Below are 7,691 nucleotides of genomic sequence, written 5' to 3' on the forward strand. Positions count from 1 at the left end.
GTCTTTTTCCGTGTCCAGCAACGGATCGCAACCCTCAGTGTTGCCCCCGTACCGGACCGGGGACCGGCAACGGGATTGCAACCCTTGGTGTTGCTCCTGCGCCTCGCTCAGCCAGTGAGCGGGAGCTGGTCTGTATGTGGGATCCGAACCCTCGGGCAGGAGCGCCTCCGCACTTCGCAAGCGGCGCACTATCCAGTGCGCCACCGGGCCGGCCCAGCCCCAGAAGGTTCTTGTGTGATCTTTTTAACTAAATCCCCCCAGACCTGACCATTTTCTGACTCCTCTCTCCATAGATTACATTTGCTCTTCTTGTATTCATGTAGAAGTGCCATATCATGCAGTATGCATTTTTTTTTGGTGACTGTCTCTTTTGTTCATGATGGTGATGTCTGTGAGATTCATTCAGGTTATTGTTTATATCAGTACTTCATTCCTTTTTATTGCTAAGTATTCTGCGTGTGAATATGCCATTTGTTTGTTTAGCCATTCTCATGTTGATGGGCGTTTCGGTTGTTTCCAGTACTTGGTGAATAAAGTAGCTGTATACTTGGTATTTTGTGGGCAGGTGTTTCCACTTCTCTTGGGTCAATACCTAGGAGAAGAATTTTTGGATCGTAGAAATTATCCAAGAGTTCTCTGAAATGGTTGGAAATTTTATTTCTTTTTTATTTTTTTTTTCCTTTTTGTCTTTTTTACTGACCGGCAACGGAATCGCAACCCTCGGTGTTGCGCCCGCACCGCGCTCAGCCAGTGAGCGGAAACCGGTCTCCACATGGGATCCGAACCCTCGGTGGGAGCGCCGCCACGCTCCCAAGCAGCGCACTCTCCAGTGCGCCACCAGGCCAGCCCTGGAAATTTTATTTCTAATCAGTGATATATGAAAGTTTCAGTACATTTATATAAGATCCATTTAGCTCCATGCCAAGGTTAGGTATCAGCCTTTTTGATTTTAGACATTCCAGTGTGTGTAAAATGGTAACATTGTATGGTTTTATTGTCCATCACCCTGGTGACTGATGATGTTGAGCCTCCTATGTCCTTATTGACCATTCCTATACCTTTTGTGAGTCACTCATTTTTTGCTTTTTAAATAACCCATAAAATTTACCATCTTACCCTCCTCTTTTTTGGCAGTTGGAGGGTACAGGGGTCAACCCTGGACTTTGGTGTTAGCAGCATTAACCATCTTTAAGTGTACAATTCAGTAGTGTTAACTATATTCCATTGTTATGAAACAGGCCTCTGGAACTTCTTTATTTCCCAAACAGGAACTTTGTATCTTTTGAAAAACAGATCCCCATTTCTCCCTTCCCCAGTTCCTGGCAACCACCATTCTACTTTCTGTTTTAATGAGTTTGATTACTTTAGATACCCCACATATGTGGAATCGTACAGTATTTGTCTTTTTGTGACTGGTTTATTTCATTTAGCATAATGTCCTCAAATTTTATCCATGTTGTCATATGCAGTCTTTTTTTTTTGAGGCTGAATAAAATTTGACTGTGTGTATATACCACATTTTGTTTATCCATTCGTGACTGGTTTATTTCATTTAGCATAATGTCCTCAAATTTTATCCATGTTGTCATATGCAGTCTTTTTTTTTGAGGCTGAATAAAATTTGACTGTGTGTATATACCACATTTTGTTTATCCATTCGTCCATCAATGAACATTTGGGTTGCTTTCGTCTCTTGGCTGTTGTGAATAGTGCTGCAATGAGCATGTGTGTACAAATATTTAAATAACTTTTTAAGAAATAACTTAAAAAAATAAATTTTTATGGTATCTATTTTTGTCCCGTACTTAAATTGAAGCTTGTTGAAAAGTGTGTAGTTAATAGGGTGCTTGCTGACTAGTTTTAGAACATTTTTGCTACTTAGTTGTTTAAAGTGAGTTTGGGTCATTTCAAAGCAGGTCTCTAGTCTTCTAAGGAAGTAAGTTTTGGAGGTAGGAAGATAATAGCCCGTTTCTGTTGCTTATAACAGAATACCTGAAACTGGCTAATTTATAAAGAAATAGAATTTATTTCTTGCAGTTCTGGAGGCTGCGAAGTCCAAAGTCCAGAACATATCATGGTGAGAGTGGCTGAGCAAGAGAGAGCTAATCTGCTCCTTATAAAGCCATCAGAACCATACCCATTAAACTGTCAACTTATTACTCTATGCATGGATCAATCCATTCGCTAGGGCATGGTCCTCACAATCTAATCAACTTGAAAAGGTTTCCTCCCTTTCGATTACGATCATAGGATTTCCCTGCCCTTAACACTGTTACAGTGGGGATTTAATACATGAAACTTTGGGGGACACAGTTCAGCCCATAGCAGTAATGTTCTTTTTCACCTGTGTAGGCTTGATTGTGGTGTGACTGGCACCTGGTCAGTGATTTGCTGTGTCCTTCATTTGTTTCTCATAGATGACAAGTAAAATGGGCATTTTCATAGGAGTGGTGGAAAGGACTTGAGATAGGCTGGAAGCCTGGAGTGAGATGAATGAGGAGCAGAGAGAGGTGGGAGGTGGAGCTTGAGGGTGGGCAAAGGCCAGATCTTGGAGGTCATTAGAGGCCAAATGAAGGGTTTGGGTTTGACACCAATTGCAGCAGGAAGCCACTGGGTGATTTTCAGCAACAGAGTGACCTGACTCATTCTACCTCTCTGGGTCTTCAGTGTCCTGATAAATAGGGTGGTCTGTGTCCCTTCAAGTTGAAACATTCCATGAAAATGGGTGATGTCTGTGTCTCAGATGCTTAGCTGTGTGTATGTCTTCCCTTCTGCCTCTTTCTGCAGGCCTCCACCGCTACATCTGGCTGGTTTATGAGCAGGACAGGCTGCTGAAGTGCGATGAGCCTATTCTCAGCAACCGATCTGGAGACCACCGTGGCAAATTCAAGGTGGCGTCCTTCCGCAAAAAGTATGAGCTGGGACCCCCGGTGGCCGGCTCATGTTACCAGGCTGAATGGGATGACTATGTGCCTAAACTGTATGAGCAGCTGTCTGGGAAGTAAGGGAAAGCTTGGAGACAAAAACTGTCCCAGAGGCCTGAGCAGTGTTCTCAAGTTCAGCATTGCATGTAGATTTCCCCTGTTTACTGACCCCATTCTCACAGTGGCTTAGGGTGACTTTTCCTGCTGCCTGTCCTTCAAAATTCTAGATAGTCACACACCCCAGTTTATGTTTTGGTCAGATTTGAGCTCCATTTTGGGGGATATTTTGGTACTGTGATGGGGCCATCTAATTGTTAATATGAGTGTAAGAATAGCAGCCCAGAATTTAAAGAAGAAAAATCCAGGTAAGAAGACCAGGTTTACAGTAAAAGAGCAAAGCATCAAAGAATCTTTAAGTGAGGTCTAAAAAAAAAAACGGATTCATTCCCTCTGCCTTTGTGTTCCTGAGTCCAGTGTTGTACACGATGTCATCTCTCAGACATGTTTTCACAGTGCTCTCTCTCACCAAGACAGCCAGAGGCTAGCGTTGCAGCTAAATTCCAACATGGTACAACGGATTCATTCCCTCTGCCTTTGTGTTCCTGAGTCCAGTGTTGTACACGATGTCATCTCTCAGACATGTTTTCATAGTGCTCTCTCTCACCAAGACAGCCAGAGGCTAGCGTTGCAGCTAAATTCCAACATGGTACATTTCGGATGGTGTAATAGATGTCATTATACCACTCTGGCTCCTGTAAAGAGCAATATTGTAAAAAGCATTAGGGAGATTGGCTTTGCTGTTGTTGAGTGAGGCATGACCATCTAGACAGGCAGCAGTGCTAGGTGACAGAATCCTTAAGTCTGTGACTGTTGAATTGATCACTCTTCATTGATGTAAGAAAAGCTGGTCTGGAGTTGCTGAATGTCATGTTAATTCTGCTGTTTGCTTGTAGTTGAATAAAAGTAAAAACATTGAATGCACAAATTGGGCCTCCAGATACTTTCCCCTATTGGGTCTGAGTTTCATAAATGTGGAAAGTCAAGCAACAGCCTCCAAGGGTGAGTAGCCCTTTCCCCAACCAGCTGGGGCTTGATGCAGGAATATACAGAGGGTCCGTGTTTCTATGTGTGCCATTAAAACTACAGCAGGAGCAACCATTCAAACATGAGGCTTTTAAAAAAAATCATAATAGTTTATTTAGGCTAAGTCTTCATGACCAAAAAGCAGGCTTATTACAAGTGGTCCTTTCGACCTGAAAATGAGGTTTTGAAGAAGCTGGTTGAAGACCTTCCCCCTTGATGCAGTCGTGTGCAGGCACCATACAATGGCTGAGAAACAGCCTACACCTCTCACTGTTCTGATGTGTTATCCATATAGAATCAGTACCAAAGGGAAAGGGTGTCAGATAGGAGGGCAAGAAGACTACTTTTTCATGCCATCTGATGTACCAAAAGAAGGGAAAGGAGGTTTTGAAGGTGTGTGACACTGTGATTTGGACTCTGCTGGAGAAGGGGATCCAGAATTAGGCCTGACCAGTGCTAGACAGGGCTGGGCCTTTTGTCAAATTTCACTGCATTTCTTTGAAAACACTGTGGGAAACATCTTATGTAATCTTTGGGGGCAGATGAGGTAGGTAGAAATTTTTTAAACTTCAGGGGTTTTTTTTGACCGGTAAGGGGATTGCAACCCTTGGCATGGTGTGGTCCGCACCACACTCAGCCAGTGAGCGCACCGGCCATCCCTGTATAGGAACCGAACCCGCGACCTTGGCGCTACCAGCGCCTCACTCTCCCGAGTGAGCCACGGGGCCGGCCCAAACTTCAGGGTTTTAAAATTCATTTTAAAATAAGATTTCGTAAAACAAAAGTTAGAAGGAAAACAGCTATCCTCTTGACCTTAAAATGATGTAAAAAGTAATACATGTGCATGGTTAGATAAGGCAAACAGTATAGGCAGAAAATACCTTCTTCCTTCCTGCAGTCTCCTCAGCGGCAGTTACCGGTTTCTTGTGTTTTCTTCCAAAAGAAAATGTAAATGTACATTTCAGCATGTGTCTATATAATTATCCTCAAAAAAATAAGTTTTAATGTACACACTGGTATACGTTCTGCACTTTTCCCCCAAATTCATGTACTTCATGTAACATTTCTTCAGTTAACAAGTCACCACAATTCATGTTACTATTTTTAACATATAGTTGATTTTACCAATGTTCCACAATATATTTAACCAGTGCTCCATTCTTTGATATTTAGGTTATTTCTGGTTATTTGCTATAAACTGCTTCAGCAAAAATTTTTCTATATGTATGAAATGGTTTTGCAAGTAGTTTTGTGGGTTGCATTCCTACTATTGAAATAATTAGGTCAAAGAGTAAATAGGCTTTCAATTCTGATACTGCCAAACTGCCCTCCAAGAAGATCACACTGACCTTGAACTGATTACTTCATGTCAGTGGTGTTGGAAAGTACCTGCTTTTCCATATCCTTACCAGTCTTCTCAAACTTTAAACATTTTTACAATTTGATATTATACATTCGAGATCATTTACTATTTTTCTCAACTATTTATGAGACTTATCTTGCTAATCACAAGTACTTTTTTGTCATGGTCTGAAGATTGAGAAACTATAGTAATCTGTTTGCTTCCTAGTCTAAAACAGATGTAGACTCACACGATTGAGAAAAAGACGAACAGCTCAATCAAAGAAGGTAAAATACATACACAAGAAATTCATGTAAAAAGAAAAATAAATGCGAAAGGCCATATTAGTAACCTGAGATATGGGGATACCATGTTTCAGCAATTAAATTGGAAGGTGAAGTGAACTTGCCCAAGGGCATCTAGCTCGGAAGCAGGTGACCCTGGTTCTGAACACAGCTCTTGCCTCAAGGACCAGCTCGTAACCACTGTGCCCACTTGGACACAAATTCCAGTTTCCTCATTTGAAAGAAATGGCTGTGTGTGTGTGTGGGGGGGGGGTTCATCAGTCTGTCTTATTTACCTCACAGCGTTGGAGAAGAATAAAATGGCCTTTTGTTGAGATTAAGTAATATAGTCATGTATCACTTAATGACAGTGATACATTCTGAGAAATGTGTCATTAGGTGATGTTATCGTGTGAACATCACAGAGTGTACTTACACAAACCTCGATGGTGTAGCCTACTACACACCTAGGCTATGGGTACAGCCATTACAATCTTACGGGGCCATTGTGATATATGTGGTCTGTTGTTAACAGAAACATCAGTGGCATGTGTAAATGTAAATGATTAAAGTTGACCTGATTGACAAATAGGAACAGTACAAAAGCCCAGTTACCTCAGCGCTGTTTCCTGGCTATGCATTAACTAAGAGTATGTTTATAAGGGTTTAGAAGGAAGACACAGGAGTCATGTAAATGTAAATGATTAAAGTTGACCTGATTGACAAATAGGAACAGTACAAAAGCCCAGTTTCCTCAGCGCTGCTTCCTGGCTATGCATTAACTAAGAGTATGTTTATAAGGGTTTAGAAGGAAGACACAGGAGTCTCATGGGATGGCTTTAGCAGTCCTGCCAGAGCTCAGTATTTCTTAACAACTGCACCTTGGGAACTGCTGTCCATCTGACATCATGGCAGAGCATAATGTGCAACACATCAATTATTCTAGAAGCCCTAAGTTAAGTTAAACCCTGGTTAACAGATAACACCAGGTTTCAGAAACTCAATTGGTGTCTCTCCAATATTTAAACACCATAGTTCATGGTCTAAATCCTCTTCTGGGTCAGGGAGCAAAGGACCTCTGTTCTTAAATTGGTGCGAAGTCAAACAGCCTCTGTGTCTACTTAAAACCCTTCAGCAGTGTGTAGTTGCTCCTGGGATGTAGACCAGATTCTTAACATGGCCTGTAAGGCTTTGTATGATCTGACTCCTGGTTCCTCCCTAGCCTCCTGCCACTTGTCTTCTCCTTAAGCTCCAATATTTCTGGCTACCTTGAACACGCCATGCTACTTCTAGATTTGGTAATTTACAAAGCCTGCCTCGAATATTCTTCCTCTCCCAACTTTCTTTGACAATAACCTATTCACCCTTCAAGTATCCCTTAACTGGCCTTCAAGGACTCATTCCCTGACTAGGCTAGATTCTCCTCTACTACTCTTGCAACGTTTCTATTGTAATTTTTAGATATGTATACATGTATAAGTTTTTATTTAATGCTTATCTTTTATTAGACTGGATTCTTCACGAGGGCAAGGACTGCAAATGTCCTGTTCAACAGCCCTAGCTCCTGACATGCCTAGCACATGATGTCCCCTCAATCACTGTTAATTGAATGAATGACTGTAAAGGGGTTCTTAAGTGTAGGGAGCATGGACTTTTTTATTTATATCCATATACCATATGATTAAAGTTCCTTCTTTCCCCCCTTCCAAATGTATACTTCTACAAAAATTCACACACAACTGAGTTTTTACGCAGTTCTAGATCTAAAGCCCATTCATCAACTTCCTAATTCTGATGACCTTGAACATCAGAAAGCTAATTCTGATGACCTTGAACATCAGAAAGCTGACCTTAGTCTGGTGATCCCCTCCACTCAGGACTCCATATCTTTCAGTTTTTTTATTTCTTACCCTATTCTCTTGTCTCCTACTCCTGGTCCCTCAGCCCCAACTGTTTCTTTTCCTTGAGGAAACTCAAATGGACTGGAAAATTTCCAGTAGTCTTAAGGTCATATTTCTGGAAGCACTAATACGGCCATCTCTAGGATTCTACTTTGGT

The 7,691-nt window shown here is 41.6% G+C and overlaps 1 long non-coding RNA gene across 1 annotated transcript; it reads left to right on the top strand.

Annotated features, from left to right (window-relative positions):
* The first annotated feature begins 2,759 nt into the window (after positions 1-2,759).
* Positions 2,760-3,909, top strand: LOC103596884. The gene is made up of 2 exons (XR_551069.1): positions 2,760-3,489; positions 3,628-3,909. It is a non-coding gene; the product is annotated as an uncharacterized LOC103596884 (long non-coding RNA).
* The last annotated feature ends 3,782 nt before the right edge of the window (positions 3,910-7,691 follow it).

The sequence above is a fragment of the Galeopterus variegatus genome, unplaced genomic scaffold, assembly GCF_000696425.1.
Source record: "Galeopterus variegatus unplaced genomic scaffold, G_variegatus-3.0.2 Scaffold2137, whole genome shotgun sequence".
Taxonomy (NCBI): Eukaryota; Metazoa; Chordata; class Mammalia; order Dermoptera; family Cynocephalidae; genus Galeopterus; species Galeopterus variegatus.